The sequence below is a fragment of the Ictalurus furcatus genome, chromosome 14 (genome assembly GCF_023375685.1).
Source record: "Ictalurus furcatus strain D&B chromosome 14, Billie_1.0, whole genome shotgun sequence".
Lineage (NCBI taxonomy): Eukaryota > Metazoa > Chordata > Actinopteri > Siluriformes > Ictaluridae > Ictalurus > Ictalurus furcatus.
Window position 1 is genome coordinate 26,008,728 of NC_071268.1, and position 17,266 is coordinate 26,025,993.

Consider the following 17,266-nt stretch of genomic DNA (forward strand, 5'->3'; position numbering starts at 1 on the left):
GACTCTGCGTGTATTGCAGTAGGGAGCAAAAACACGTCTGAGTCAGCAACAATAAACTTACTGAGAGCTGGATCTCATCAGTGTCAGCGATGTCGTGCAGCTTTCTATTTTATCACCTCTTCGTCCAGCCATCACAGTGTATTCTGGGTAGATCGTAATTATTTTTTCAAATTCGCTCGGGTTCAGTTTTGTTCCCCAGCTTACAGTGTAAATGTACCCACAAACATAGCGGTACTTAACGTCCATTAAAGGTACCACCCCAAAGACAGCATTTATAATTCAAAGATATAAATCAGTAGCTTTTCTACTGAGAGTGCAGGATGTTCACTTTATCCCCTAAAAAAAAAAAAAAAAAAAAAAGATTGCCTCAGAGGGTGGTTAGGTAAGAAAGCATCTATTTATAAGAGAGTCTCAAAAAAAAAAAGAAAAGAAAAAAAAAGAAAGCTGACGTAAGATTTTGGATCCAATCCAAGCCAATTTCATTATAAAGGTCATGTAGACGATGTGAACGCAGTAGGGTGTATATTTTTTGACAGGACAAAGCCAGGAGAAATATTGCATGCTATTAAACTATTTAAAGTATTTCACTTATGTTTAAAATGGAATGTTAATCCACAAAACGATGCCTGGGATTCAGTAAACGGGTCGCCAGGTACAGCTAGCAGATACAGTCTGAGAAGAAACTGGAGGTGATGGAACACCATGGTGGTTTTCATTATTTTCAAATATATCTCGTGATTTAACAACGGGGCAATTCCATGAAAAGGTCAACCTTGCCACGGAAAACTAAAGTTATAAGCAAAGGAAAAATGGCTTTTAAATTGCTCACTGAGGTCTATATTCAACTGCTCTAACTGAATTTTTAAGGAAATTGTAATCATTTATCCATGTAATATGAGAGCTGCTCGTTGTATCTAAGACTATTAAATATACCAAGTAGCATATTTTACTCACCCAGGCTAGTCTTTTACTTAAAGTCATCAATTCTTCTACAGTTGGAGGGGATTCTTTTTTTTTTTTCTTATTCTTATCTTTTTACATGCACAGCATGTCTTAATTGCTCGTTACTTTTCATGTTGACATTGAGCAGTGACACTGAGCTTTTTAAAATCCTAGCAACACGGCTCGTACCAGCACCACACATGCGGTTGCAACCAGTTCAGTGCAAATCCTGAGATCATAATGGTAAATCTATATATGTATATATAGCACTTTTTACAAAGCACTTTACACTGGTTCTCATTTACCCATTCACACTCACACTCACACACCAATGGTAGCGCTTGCCTTTGGCGCCTTGGCCTCTTTGGATGGCTGATGCATTGTGCATCAGGAGCAACTTGGGGTTCAGTGTCTTTCCCAAGGACACTTCATCATGTGGAGTCATGTGGGCCGGGAATCGAACCGTCAACCCTACGATTAGTGGACGACCCGCTCTACCACCTGATCCACAGCCACCCCATAATTAAGCCGATACATAATATCTGCACAGTGGTGGTTCTTTGCTGGCCTCTTTCCATAATGGATGGCTGATGCATTGTGCACAAAAACCAAACAAACAAATGGGCAACGGTTCTAGCAATGAATCTGGAATATGTACATAAATATTTACGATTCTTCCTGAAATATCACCTGACAAAGGTTATGCACACTATAAGACCCATTTTTATCATTTTAATCATTTTAATCATTTTAATGTACTTGCAAGTTTAGTAAAAACTTGCGGCTTTAGTGAGTGTGGTTTCAGTAGTGCTATTAATAACAATCATTCATTAGTCTTATTTTATTTATTCTTTAGCTTAGTATAGTTCCAGGGATGGCTGGTCTTCCTAAGATTAAAATAAATTCATTCATTAATTTCAGTTTTTTCATCCACATCAGATTATTTGCTGTTTAAAAAATGTCTTAAAATGGATTATTTGAGACTTTTGTGGAACCGAGTGCAACATCACCAATGGTCATGAGACTAACACACAGATTATATGAAGAGGTGAAGCTAGGGCTGAGTTCTTCATGCAGCATGTCAGTGATCTGCTCTCCATTCGCACTGGTATTCTTCACACACATCCGTACAACGTCATCAGCAGTGATTGACACTGATATAGTCGCAGGGGTAATGAAAATAAACAAGGTGGATTATTTACTTTATCATCTGTTTTGCCCAAAATGCCTTTGGAGGAGAAACTGAAAGTGGACACACTAAGCACACATTGTCCAATCAAATGGACATCATGGATATCATAGTACAAATGATACTAAATGTCAGAAATGTAAGTTAGGGTTTGTTTGTTTGTTTGTTTTTTGAATGAAAGTGTTACAATTTTCTATTTAGCATGCTCGGTATTTGAAGGAACAACACACCATGAACCCGACAGAGCATTACGGATTTAAAACACTTTAAATAAGTAAAAATCACAAATACCCGCTGCGTACACGTCTTTAAGTGTGTGTAACATTTTGCCCCGTATCGTTCCTAATATGCAACCGATGATACCTCATGATATGCTGCTCAAAACTAATAGTTTCACTGTCAGACTATGAAAGATATTAGATTTTAGTCTCCCATGTAATATCATGACCTGCCATGATCGTATAGTTCCCTTTTCATTTGTAGGTGTAACTATCTATAGAGCGGTGACGCAGGGATGACGTCATTTTGTACCGGAACCCGGAAGTTAGCATCACACCGGTTGCCTCGACAAAAACCCAATAGGATTTTCCCATAGGCTTTTGGATTGTGGCAAAAAATACTGTAAGCTCTGTGTACAATACTAACACGTTTTGTCCATCGAGATCCTTTTCACAAACGTACACAACTTTGATGAAGTTTGAAGCCTAAATACAATCGGCAGAAATAAAACTAACAAGCTAACTGTGTGCTATAAACGGACTACGCCACGGACGCTCGACTTCAACGTCAGCATCGCCGAGCTTCCGAATACTTTCCCAAACTTTCCATAATACGGATTTACTCTGTGGAGGAATCTTCATTCACACTGTTGTTTTTTTTTTCCTGAACCAGTTTATCTGCAAAGTTTTTTTCTGTTCGGCGTGATGACGTTTAACGTCCCCGGCAACGTCTGTAGTCCCATTTAGCAACGTGTTAGCAACCGCCTTTCAATACATGTAAAAGCTTTAAAAAATCATGAGCGGGGTTTTACTGGTGTATTTTACGTCGTGGAATAAAACGTGAAAAGATTTTGAGCTTGTGTTCACCACAGACCTTATTTCAGGCTTTTAACCAAAATCCCATTCAAAAAACCCCATTGACTTCGGGACGATGGAATACATCACACATCCTCATGCTAGTTCACAAGGTCAAGGACTAAGAATACAATCTACATTTTATATTATTGGCAATAATTAAAGAATACACAAAATAAATAAAGCGTGCCAACACATACTCATAAATTAAGGTAAGTCAAAGTTATCATTCAATTCAGACCAAAGAAATGGCGCTGTTTCATTGGAGGATCTGCGCATAGACGTAAGCCGTTAACGTGCCTCAGCTGATGGAAGATTTAGTGCCCGCTTTTTATTACACAGTGCCCTCCATGAATATTGGCACCCTCGGTAAATATGAGCGAAGAAGGCTGTAAAAATTGTCTTTATTGTTTAACCTTTTGATCTTTTGTTCAGAAAATTCACAAAAATACTTTGTTCTCACAGATATCTAACAATTGACAACACAACATGGGTTTATTAAAAAAATCTTTGAGGGTTAGGGTTATCTCAAAACTTGGAGAATTGCAGAAGTTAGTTGTGTATTGGGGTCAGAAAGTCTCCAAAACTACAATCCGAAGTCACCTACATCACCACAAGGTGTTTGGAAGGGTTTCAAGAAAAAAGCCTCTACTCTCATCCAAAAACAAACTCGAGCGTCTTCAGTTTGCCAGACACTACTGGAACTTCAAATGGGATCGGGTTCTATGGTCAGATGAAACCAAAATAGAGCTTTTTGGTAATGAACACCAGAGGTGGTTTTGGTACACAGAGAGGTAGCCATATGGAAAAGTTCCTCATGCCCACGGTTAAATATGGAGGTGGATCTTTAATGTTTTGGGGCTGTTTTTCTGCCAGAGGACCTGGACATTTTGTTAGGATACACAGAATCATGGACTCTATCAAATATCAACAGAAATTAAATGAAAACCTGACTGTCTCTGCCAGAAAGATTCAAATGGGGTGTGGTTGGATCTTCCAGCAGGACAATGATCCAAAACATACATCAAAATCAACACAAAAATGGTTTACTGACCACAAAATCAAGGTTCTGCCATGACCATCCCAGTCCCCTGACCTGAACCCCATAGAAAACCTGTGGGGTGAACTGAAGAGGAGAGTCCACCAGCGTGGACCTCGAAATGTGAAGGATCTGGAGAGATTCTGTATGGAGGAACGGTCTCAGATCCCTCGCCATGTATTCTCCAACCTCATCAGGCGTTATAGGAGAAGACTCAGAGCTGTTATCTCGGCAAAGGGAGGTAGCACAAAGTATCGACTAAAAGGGTGCCAGTTATTGTTGCACACCTATATTTAACAAAGGGTTTTTTGTTTTGTTTTTTACAACCTGTGTTTTGTTTTCAATTGTTTGATATCCATGAGAGCAGAGTATTTTTAACAAAAGATTAAAAGTTTAAACAATAAAGTAAATTTTTCACAGCCTTCTTTGCTCATATTTACCAAGGGTGCCGATATTATTGGAGGGCACTGTATTATATAATAATATAATAATTCTATAATAATATTATATATTATAAAATATTTTTATTGGCATAGCAGTGATGTCAAAATAACTTCCACTTCTGATTTTCAGGCTTCACCCTGATCAGTTCATTTCATGCACACAGCTGTCTGTGCACTTGAACTTTTATGGACTTTTGTGGGTGTCACTACAATTCAGCTGTGCCATGCATGCACTCGGTAATTTATGGGTGATTGGCATTCATGTACATACACACGCGAGTACAAAGAAATGCAGCGTTACCTAAAATTTTGTAAAAAATGAGGAAAGTCAAAACAATGTTGTTTGTGGAGATTCACACTGATCTGATTGTGTAGCCAGTTCAATAAGGAGCACAGTGGAACTGAAAGAATTTGAACACTGCGTCACTGATACTAAGCCTTGCGCATGTGATGAAACACTTTGCAAATGAATATGGGTCTAGCAGATGCAGTGGGCAACATCAAGAACATTTCAGTGCGAAACACCACCTTCATCTGATCTCATGATGTTGACACACCTGCAAAGCAGAAGGAAACTCATTTAAAATTCATTCAGATCACTTTTGAGACCTATTTTGGCCAGATCTAAGGGATAGTGAACCCTACTGTACATGATTTTAGCCCCGATTTCCCAGTCGGCGACTACACCCCTCCAGATTAGCGGCTAGATGCTGTGCGCTCCAGCAACACCTGCAATGTCCTGTAGTGTGAATGGGTCAGTGACACAGTTTGCTCAGGCTGCCAGCGAGCACTGAGGTGCCAGTATTTTCAAGCATGTTTTACTTTCTGAGAGATGAATTGTGTAGTGGGAATCCTTTTGTGACTAGTTGCAAGAACCGTGCTGACAAACAGCCAATGAGAGTACGAGAGAAAATTTCATTCATCTGCCGTCATGTGCAGCAGATTCCTGAATCCAGTTCATCATTCATCATTCGTGTGGCAATTGGAGGACAAAATTTAACACAAAAAGATTGCTTCTATAAGAAATTGTCTGTGAGCACTTATGTAGTGTGCGATCCTCGTCTGTGAGCGCTCGTGTAGCGTTTGACCCTCGTCTGTGAGCGCTCGTGTAGCGTTTGACCCTCGTCTGTGAGCGCTCGTGTAGCGTTTGACCCTCGTCTGTGAGCGCTCGTGTAGCGTTTGACCCTCGTCTGTGAGCGCTCGTGTAGCGTTTGACCCTCGTCTGTGAGCGCTCGTGTAGCGTTTGACCCTCGTCTGTGAGCGCTCGTGTAGCGTGTGACCCTCGTCTGTGAGCGCTCGTGTAGCGTTTGACCCTCGTCTGTGAGCGCTCGTGTAGCGTTTGACCCTCGTCTGTGAGCGCTCGTGTAGCGTGCGCATTCTTATGTCGACCCGACAAGTGATCGCAAGTGATTAAAGTCATTTACATGTATTCATTTAGCAGACGCTTTTATCCAAAGCGACTTACAAATGAGGAAATACAAGCAAAAACACATTTAGTGTGAAATCGTTTAGTGTGAAACAGTGAGCAGTTCTGAGAATTTGAGAAGTAATGTAGTGTACACTCTGCGTTAGCTGCTCTAAGTGGCAGTTGATACGCTCTGGGTTTTTAAAATAGAGAACAAGGAAACCTTAACTGCTTTGTTATCAATTATTGTAGAAGTAATCTGATTTGAGTGCGTGTGTTTTTGCTCCAGACGGGTTCAGAAAAATATTTATGATACAGTTTGGAAATGCACCCATGCATAAACAGTCACTATTAGCTAAATGCTAGGATGAGAGCACACCATGGAACAAGCTTATAACATACACTGGGTTGGGAGTTTGTTTGTTTGTTTTTTTACCACCAATAAAAACCCTAGCTGACTGATTTCAAATTACACCACAACATACTACGCTACTCAGTAATCTGTCGCATTTGTATTCATATTTCTGGATTAGAGCAAGAATTGACCACATGTTTATACGAAATAACATTTAAGTGTGTTTAATGATTTTGTGTGGAAGACAATGAGGTAGTGAGTGCGTGAGTGAGTGAGTGAGTGAGTCCATACTTCCACTTTAGGGTTTCTTGAGCGCAGTTATCATTAGTGCTGCTGATGTTCAAAACCCATCAAGCACCGATTTACGGCAACAAAAGGAGCTAAAGATCCTGTGGGTGTCACTCTGAGCTTTCTGCCTGCTTACTCTTTCCTGTTAGGTCTATATAAAAAACACTTCTGCAGTCTTCACGCTCTAAAAAGGACATTTCTAAGCAGGTATATTATCTACTGTATTGTGGCGTCTACAGTAGGCATGGGTCAATTATTCCATTTCAGTTCACAAAAGCTGCCTAAACCTTTATTTATAGATTTCTTGCTGCTCAGGATACTTCCACTCTAGAATTTTTCTCATCGCATCGTATCGTTTTTATCGCTTTGCATTTTTTTTTCTTATTTATGTGATAATGTATGTTTTCCTGTTCGGCTGTCAAGTTGTGTTTCGTTTCTTATTGGCTGAGGTGCACATGCACATTTTCATAATCAGTTTTTTTCTCTTTTCCCTCCCTTTTTAAAATGTTTATTTTTTCCTTATTATTTTCGCTTTCTCTCGCTTTTCCTTCCTTCTCTTTTTTCGCTCCCTCTTTTAGGATTGGTTTTGAATAATCCATCAGTCCCTCCAGGAATTCTCGATTTTGCGATCGCAGAAATCGATATTCGAAGGAGTTTGCCGTTTTTCAAAATTCCCACGCATTTTCCGCAGATTTGAGCCGAGACGCGTCGTGTGGCGACGTCATCACGTCGCGCGTTCAGCCGAAGCCGTCTTCGATTCACAGTACATCTAAAAAGGTCTCGTTTACCAACAAACATCACTGCGATTTCGCCAAGTAGTTTTCCGCAAAAAAAAGCACAAAAAAATTTGCAAAAAAGCCGCAGCAAAATCAAGCGTTTTTTGCCGCAACAACCACAAAAAAAAAACACAAAAAAACCCGACAGACTGATCTATAAAATGTAACTTTATGCATGTATTGCATATATAGTACTAAACCCCCCCACGCCCCCCCTTTTTCTTGCTTTCTTTTTTTCTTTTTCTTCTTACTGTTTATCACCTCTTTTAGGAGGTGTTAATAGATCCTAAAAACCTAACTTTATATATTTACGCCCCCCTTGTCTTTCTTTTGCTTTCGTTACCTTGGCTTTTTAGCTTCCTCTCTTAGGTGTAAGTTTAATAGTCCTTAAAATGCTTTAACTTTATATATTGCAAAGGAAGTCTTTAATGTCCCTACATTAATGTGTAATGCAGGTGATGGTGGCGGGTTTATTTAAAAAAATACTTCATTACTAAAAAAAATTATATATATATATATATATATATATATATATATATATATATATATATATATATATATACACACACACAGAGAGAGAGAGAGAAGAGAGGGAGAGAAGAGAGAGGGAGTTATTTCTTTTCTTTTCACTTTTATTCATTTAATTTTTTCTTGCTTTTCTTTCTTTCCTTTCTTTTTTGTCTCAATCTCTCAATAATGTCTTTAAAAGTATACTTTTACTGTTCACAAACGCATACCTTTTTTTTTTTTTATCTCTCCCTCTCTTAGGAACGGCTTTAATAATCCATAAAAATGTAACATTATATATTGCTAAGAAAGTCTTTATGGTCCTTCAAAGGTGGCTAGGTGCTGGTGCTGGTGATGGGTTTAAAAGAAAGATCTACTGTATTAAAACTCCTACATTACTGAAACATTTTTCAGTTGAATGTTTGTTTGTTTGTTTGTTTTTCCCTAGAGATCTCATCTGGTGAACAAAAGGATGGTATCAGCTGGGGGATGGTGCCAAGAATGCCTTTTGACATCCGACAAGAAACCACAAAAATACAAAAGATGTTAAAAATGTCATGTTCTCGGCCATGACTTGACTGCAGCACACTTACAGTTAGTTAGGTTCCAGTTTGTTGTGCATTCAGCTTGGCAAGATCGAAGGATCACACTGCAGTATATTTAAAAATAATCATTTAAAACAAATCTTCAGTCATCATGGACTGCAAGCCCACAGCGAGTCCCTCTCAGACACGGATAGGGCACTGATGTTATTCTATAATCTTCGGTGTTGTGTAACTCTTTAATCCATTTCCTGTATAAATAGCAACACTAACGTTATTTTCAGGATAGGATAACACCCAAAGAGTTCGATACTGTATCTAAGACTATTAAAAGTTAATGAACTCATGCAAACGATGTGCTACCAGAGGGATGAAATATGAGCGTACATTAGATCAGCGTTCTGGAAGGATTGTTCTTGGCAGCGCACTGCACTGTGAAAAATAAATTGCATTTCTTTTATGTGCCCTAAGGTCATTAAAATAATGGCAGAGAATGCACACACTTTACACACATATTGTCCAATACAGTTAAAGGACCTGCAAATCTTCAAGGATTATTGAGTGCGGATGAAGGGAATAACGCGGATTGAATTGGGAATATGAGAAAGAGATCAAACTCCAGCCAAAAAAATTTTTTTGAAATGCATGAAAATTAATCCAAAAAAAAAAAAAAGCCCTTTGGATGTGAAAAGATCTGTCAGCTTGCCCTAAGATTCCCTTCAAAACCTCATGACACCAGGAGCACTCATAACTGCCTTTTTTTTATTTCCACTTTTTTTTAATGACCACTGCATGTCGGGAATAGCGGCGCACAGTGGCTTAGCACGTCCGCCTCACACCTCCAGGGTCGGGGGTTCGATTCCCACCGTGGCCTTGTGTGTGCGGAGTTTGCATGTTCTCCCCGTGCTGCAGGGGTTTCCTCCGGGTACTCCGGTTTCCTCCCCCAGTCCAAAGACATGCACGGTAGGCTGACTGGCGTGTCCAAAGTGTCCGTAGTGTATGAATGGGTGTGTGAGTATGTATCTGATTGTGCCCTGCGATGGATTGGCACCCCGTCCAGGGTGTACCCCGCCTTGTGCCCCATGCTCCCTGGGATAGGCTCCAGGTTCCCCGTGACCCTGAAGAGGATAAGCGGTATAGAAGATGGATGGATGGATGGATGGATGGATGTCGGGAATATTATTTATATCAGGGGGTCTTAACGCCAGTCCTGGGGACCTGCACAGATTAAACTCTTCCCTACTGCTCACACACCTGCTCCAACTGATCAGTTCATAATTAAGTCACGAGTTGGACCAGGTGTGTTGAGAGTAGGGAAAGCTTCACACTGTGAAGAACAGGGATTCTGGAGTTGAGAACACGTCATGTGTACGATATACAGTATATTGAGATTCAACATCGGTACTGATACACTATAAAATGATCAGCACCATCCTGTACTCCATATGGAAGGAAACAGACAGCCACCTTTCCTCATTGTGACCCAAAACTGACCAAGGCGTCTCATTGAACCTGAATTCACATGACTTTATCTTGCTCCTACTTTTTTTGTCTTATCAACATCAAGAAGGGGGGGGGGGGATTTCTGAACAACAGTTTATCACTGATATACTGTAAGCAATAACAGGATGATGATGTTACATTTAAGCAACATTATTGTAACTATAAATGGATAAAAAAAAAAGTATGACTAGCAAGATCTGGTAAGAGTTGCTAGTGTTGGCAAACTGCTGCTGTATAAGAGGAATAAAACACTTTGAGACCTGCTGCTATTGGAAAATAATCAACTTCAGTGACAGGCTGCATCAGATGACCCTGCCGTTGGTTCTTTTTCCTGTCACAGCACACCCTGAAGTGTTTTATTCCATAGATATCATGTGAAAATAGAAATGCTCATACAATTATTATGAACACCAAACGCCAACATGGTATTGTGGGAAGGCAGTCCAAGAGCTGCGTCCACCTCCTGGACCTTTGGTTCAACTTTTGTTCCAGCACAGAGGGGTACTTGGGGCAGTTAGCACTCTCTTCCAAGCATATTCAGCTTCCCTGTGATAATGCATGTGGGAAGCGTGTTACTGTAGCTTTCACCTTCCCAGGCTGCCAGAGTTCATTCAAAGAACGCATAGCTGGTCAAATCTGGAGCTGCAGAGTGCTGACCTGGTACCAAGTGTTCCTGATGCCAATACGGTGTGTGTTGAATATGGTGGCATATTTTATAGCCAGCCCTGCGATGGATTGGCACCCTGTCCAGGGTGTACCCCGCCTTGTGCCCGATGCTCCCTGGGATAGGCTCCAGGTTTCCCCATGACCCTGAAGGAAGGATAAGCGGTATAGAAAATGGATGGATGGATGGATGGATTTTATAGCCAAATAACTGGAACGTGACTAGAAGTGTGTTGCTTAATGATTATTTACTAGCCTGTACAGTACGAGTCAGTCCGTACAAGATATCACTGAGGTTTTTTTGTGATTGTTGTAGCCAAAAATTCTTGATTTTTGCTGTGGGTTTTTGTTTTTCTTAAAATTGCGATGCAACTTGCGGGGTTTCAAAGTCCTTGAATTGGCGAAATTGTCTTTCACTGTGATGTTTGGTAAATGTTCAATGGTCTGCACTTATATAGCGCTTTTTTAACCTTAGCAGTTCCAAAGTGCTTTACACTGGTTCTCATTCACACACACTCATTCATTCACACACTAATAGTAGCAGAGCTGCCATGCAAGGCGCTAACTTGCCATCGAGAGCAACTTGGGGTTCAGTGTCTTGCCCAAGGACACTTCGGTGTGTGGAGTCACATGGGCCGGGAATCGAACCGCCAACCCTACGATTAGTGGACAACCCGCTCTAAAAATGAGATGTTTTCGCTGTACTCGTTCGACGCACGTGAATCAAAAAGGGCTTTAACTTAATGTGCGTTGTGATGACGTCGCATGAAGCATCCCGGCCCAAATCTGCGGTCATTTTGAAAAATCACATGCTCTTCCGATTACTGCAGAGTTTGCTTGATTTTGTGTTCATTTCTGCGAATCACGAAATCCTGGATGGACTGATTCGTGAAAGAAACCTAAGTACAGTACAAATATCTTTTAATGCAACATAAAAAGTGTCTCAATACAATTCTAATCGAATGTTTCCCACTGATACGACAAGCACCTTTCAATTCAGTTCTGCTGAAAGATTCGCCTCGTGATTTTTCATTCACAAAAAAAAAAAAAAAAAAAAAACCAGCATTTTTAATGTCCTGGAACATTTGGAGTAATGTACCGTCGAACACAGAGCCTTGCTTTGCGATAGAACCTATTTGAAGAGCCAGAACTAATTTCATACTGTAATATCATCTTCCAGAATATTGGACACCTGTGTCTAAGCATGCTATAAATAGTCGGGAACATTCCTTTGTACTTTGTGAAGTTAAAATCTTTGTGAAGTTCACACTGATCCCTCTGCCTGCTCACTAGCTTAATAGTTATTTCTTTTCATGTCTGTTCTTTTTGTGCGTCTGGGTTTTTTCTTGGAGATGACACAGTGACACAGTGGTCGGGTCAGTGTGTCTGGTGCTGTTGAGATAGTCTTTTGTCTCATCTGTTTCAAAATCTGCATCGCAAGTTCTCTGACGTGTAATTTTCCAAGGCATATGTGCTACATGAGACCTCATCCAAAGAACCACCATATGCATGGACTGAGGTGCACCTGAGGACCCATATGGACTCATTCATACGTTCATACATCCCACTCAGAAATAAATGTACCAGGAGACTACCTTCATGTTGTTCTGCTGTATGACATGACCAGGATCCCTGTAGTAGAATTCTCAAACACAGTTCCGTTCAGAAGTGTGTGGCTTGGATGTAAGCCAGAACGTTGACAGAAGTGCTCCTTTTCTGGAGACCTGAAACCACCCACACTGTCAGGTTCTCTACAGGTACAAGCAGTGTAAATGCACCCTCAAAGGTCCAGTTATAGGCTTTGATGATGCTCTGTAATGATGTCTTTATCATCGATCAGATATAAATGACATAACTTTGGGGGAACCAAGCCAGTGAAAAGCATACGGTTTAGTACCTAAGGGTGCAGAAAGCTGGGCTGAATGTGGTTGAGTTTAGGCGCATAAGAGAAAGTTTTGTCGATAGCAACTGCATTGTGGGCTAAGTAGCTACGTTCAGTCATTTTCAGTAAGTGCTTTATCCTGGCCAGGGTCACAGTGGATTCCGGGAACACTGGACTCAAGATGGTAGCCTTGAAAACCCTGGATGGGATCCCAGTCTGTCACAGGTCACAATACACCCCCACACATACACACACATTCATAACTTATTTCGTGTAGCCAATCCACGTGTTTTTGGACAGTTGGAGGAAACCAGATAACCCAACGTAAACCCACAGAGAAGATGCAAAACTCACACAGACGCAAAAAAAAAAACATCCAAACCCACAGACAGCAGCCTAAGCTCAGGAGCAAACCCAGGACACTGACGCTGTGCCATCCTAAGTAACCACAATTAAGGTTTTTATCTTGTCTGGACTGAAAATTATTAAAATTCCATATATTTCATCAAAATTGGCATAATGGCAGAGATTCATATGTGCTTACTGTCATCATACCCCGTTGGTATGTAATGAAAATGGTTTCTGATTTCTCTCATTCTGGATGAAGGTAGGATGTAAGGAAGGATGTAAAGCGGCCGTAGACTTGCCAATTCTTCCACCTGGAGAGCGATCATGTGGGACAAATGGCTCCAGCTGGAGTGTGAAATCTCTGTCTTACAGTATGTTCCAGCCAAGGAAACCACTCACTGTCACTCACAGCACAGGTACATTTTTGCTCCCCAAGGTTTTTTATCTTAAATGTCTCCTAAAGGTATAGTTTACTGTCCTTGAACTTAAAGTACCACAGAAGTAATAGGCATTTTATATAAACAAGCAGTACAATTTGGTGTACCTGTTTTTCTGAGACTATGACAGGGACACTGTGTTCGAGTAAAAATAAAAAAAATAAATAAATAAAAAACCCATTTGAGCTTTTTTTTCCCCAGTGGCAGAGTCAATCTATGAGCTTCAGTTCATACATCAACTTACAAAAGAGGATTTTCTTTTCGGAAAACGGTTCAAAGCGCAACCCTTATAGAATCCATGAGGAACCTTTTTTTTTTTTTCCTGCATTAGTAAGAATATATCTGAAAAGTCAAAAGTTCTGCTTTAGTTATACAACCACCAAAACATACAACTTGTTACGTTTGTGTAGAAGTACTAGGGCGCAAGCGTGTGAAGTACGCGTTTATAAATATACATTCTAATTATGAACTAAACAGAAACAGCTGGATATAATTCGGATCACAGGACCAGGAAGTGAAAATAGTACATTCAATTCAATTCGATTTGTATAGCGCTTTTAACAATGGACATTGTCTCAAAGCAGCTTTACAGAAACATATAAACACAGGATAGAGATTTTAAGTGTGTGAATTTATCCCTATTGAGTGAGCCGGTGGTGACGGTGGTGAGGAAAAACTCAATAAGATGATATAAGGAAGAAACCTTGAGAGGAACCAGACTCAGAAGGGAACCCGTCCTCATCTGGGTAACGACGGATAGTGTGAAAGGAAAAGAAAGTTCATTATGGTTTGAACATGAAGTCTGTTTGTTGAATGTCACAATAAGAGCGCTTTAAAGACAAAAGTGCAGTGTTCTGGATTTTTTTGTTTTGTTTTGTTTTGGGGCTTTTATGTAGCGTGAATGGAGGAATTCTTAAGAATATGGCTGTACGGGGTGGACAAATCATAAACTCATTAGCTAGCCCATCAGGCAACTGAAAGCTCTAATGGGTTTACCCAGTTCCATGTGTTGAAGCAACCGACTTAACCAAAAAACCATAAAAACAGTCGGCAATGAATTTCATTAATGATTTGTCGGACTGTGTTATAAGACACACTGTGGCGCACGGTGTCACTTTAATTAAGACTAAAAACATGTTTGATGGATATGGCCGAGTACATTGGGGGACAGTGGTGGCTTGGTGGTTCATGCTCTGGATTACTGATCTGAAGGACATGGGTTCAAGCCCCAGCACTGCCAAGCTGCCACTGTTGGGCCCTTGAGCAAGGCCCTTAACCCTCTCTGCTCCAGGGGGCGCTGTATCATGGCTGACCCTGCACTCTGACCCCGACTTCCTAACATGCTGGAATGTGAAGAAAAAGAATTTCACTGTGCTGTATTGTATATGTGATTAATAAAGACTCATCAATATCATTACCGCAGAAAACAACCTCCTCTAAAGTAACGAGACTCTTTACATCACACTACACTGTTGACTTCACGACTTATCCTGTGTTTCACGAGAGTAATATTTTGGATTTTTCGATCGCTTCTCTGTGGGAACGTAAGAAACATTGGAAGCGTGATGTACCTGGTTGAACCCTGCTTATTAACCAGGGTGTATTTATTGAGCTGACTGACCTTATCTGTTTTTCTAGTCGTTTCATACATTTAAGATCATTTTTATCGATCCTCTCCTCGCCCTATCAGAAAACATTATCTCACGCTACTTTGGGCTAAAAACTCAATAAGTGAATTACATGTAGTCATTTTACATTTATTTACAGTTAACAAATGCTACAATGTTCAATTTCCTTCATCATACATAATATCTCGTCATCCATCCAGCTTTCGGGTCACGATGAAGTTGACCCCGACCCCCCCCACCCCAAAAAAAAAGAGTCGATTCGCTGTAAATTTATACTTAGTGTCAGAGTGTTTGGAAATGGTGTAAACTAACTAGCTCTGGTAGCTTGTGCAATCTGTGCAGGCCCGATACAGACATTTTCTCTCATCTGTCCGGTTTCAGTGAGGATGAAAAACTTTTGAGAACTATGGGTAAAATGTCAATGGCAACAACATGGCTGCTCTGAGCAGAGAAATCGTTTGCTTTAACTGATTTGGTGGATATCGTACGTCAGGGGAAAGTCTTCGCTTTACAAAAGTCTGAATAATTGATGATTAGATTATGGATATAAATAAGACAATCTGAAGTGTTTACATTTAGACTCATAGTCGTGTTAATCCACTTTGGACTAGCGTCACGGACTCTGAACACTGAACAGACGACACACCTGTGTGGAATTTGACATGGAGATAATAAACGCATTCTTCTCTGTCCGTTTATCTTTTAACGGTCTGGTTTTTTTTTTTGTTTTTTTTTTTAAACAAGATGTCGTCGACTTGCTAATCATATCAGAAAGGGTAAATAACTTCTTCTTTTTTTTAAATCACGAAAGTCTGTGAAAACTCTCTTCTCTTCTCTCTGATTTAATGTCTTAAGGCTTGTAGCTAGACTCTGGTCTGATGAGATGCCTTCAGCTAAATAATTTGCATAAGTGTGTGATTTGCTGCGACGGATGATCTGCTAGAGAAACAAACTGTTTAGAAAACTCGAGGCGCTGATCTACGGACGGTGTATTTTTTTTTTTCATGCGTTTATCGGCTCTTCTGGTGTATTTTTTTTTTTTCGAGTGCTCGGGTCCGATCTACTGAAATGCTTTTCCTGAGTCCAGACTGCAGTCCACCAGGTGACGACTCCTGACTCCTGGTGTACAAAAGACACTTTTTTTTATATTAATAATGGCCTTTTTAAAGGTGCATTAGTTAAGTTTAATCCTTTGTTTTTCAAGATTAGGTCTCTAACATTATTTGAATGATCTCTGCCCATATTCACAAAGCTCCTCTCTCCGGATCGTAGATGGCCTGTATAGTGTCTATAAATTGACCGATATCCAAAGTATTCTGGACCAGGGGTCCGTTTTCCAAGTGGGATTTCCATCCATCAATTTTTCATACTGCTTATCCTACACAGGGTCAGGGGGAACCTGGAGTCTATCCCAGGGAACTCAGGGAACAAGGTCAGGGACACCTTGGATGGGGTGCCAATCCATTACAGGGCACAATCACACACACACTCGCATACTACACACAATTTAGACACACAATCAGCCTACAACGCATGTCTTTAGACTGGAGGAGGAAACCGGAGTCCATCCATCCACTGACCCTTATCCTACAGGGTCGCGGGGAACCTGGAGCCTATCCCAGGGAGCATCGGGCACAAGTCGGGGTACACCCTGGACAGGGTGCCAATCCATCACAGGGCACAATCACATACACACTCACACACCCATTCATACACTACGGATACTTTGGACACGCCAACCAGCCTACCGTGCATGTCTTTGGACTGGAGGAGGAAACCAGAGTACCCGGAGGAAACCCCCGCAGCACGGGGAGAACATGCAAACTCTGTGTACGCATTACGGGATTCGAGGCGGGATTCGACCCCACTAACCACTAAGCCAGCGATTTCATAAACTTTTGCTAAGGCCACAGCTTAACACTTTGTTCTTGTTGTTGTTGTTTTTACCATGTTTTACATATCTTCCAGTTTATTTGTACAACTAAAAAATCCACAACTGCACCTTTAAAAGTATCTGTACTAGTGTTGAGATCATTAAAAGCACAGGAGTGAGTGCTATCATTAATATTATATGGTTAAGATGTGTTTTGCTCTCTCTATTGTCCTGTGGAGTGAGTGAGTGAGTGTGTGAGTGTGTGTGTGTGTGTGAGAGAGAGAGAGCGAGAGAGAGAGAGAGAGAGCAGAGAAAATGACCTCGCCATTTAAACTGAAGTGGTCCTGTTACTCTCGAGGCTCTCTCCTAGTGC

At 40.7% G+C, this 17,266-nt stretch overlaps 1 protein-coding gene across 1 annotated transcript in view; it reads right to left on the reverse strand.

Annotated features, from left to right (window-relative positions):
• LOC128617706 (ras/Rap GTPase-activating protein SynGAP-like) overlaps positions 1-17,266 on the reverse strand; it is a 52,096-nt gene that overhangs the window by 34,044 nt on the left and 786 nt on the right. The gene's annotated exons all lie outside the window — the stretch shown is intronic.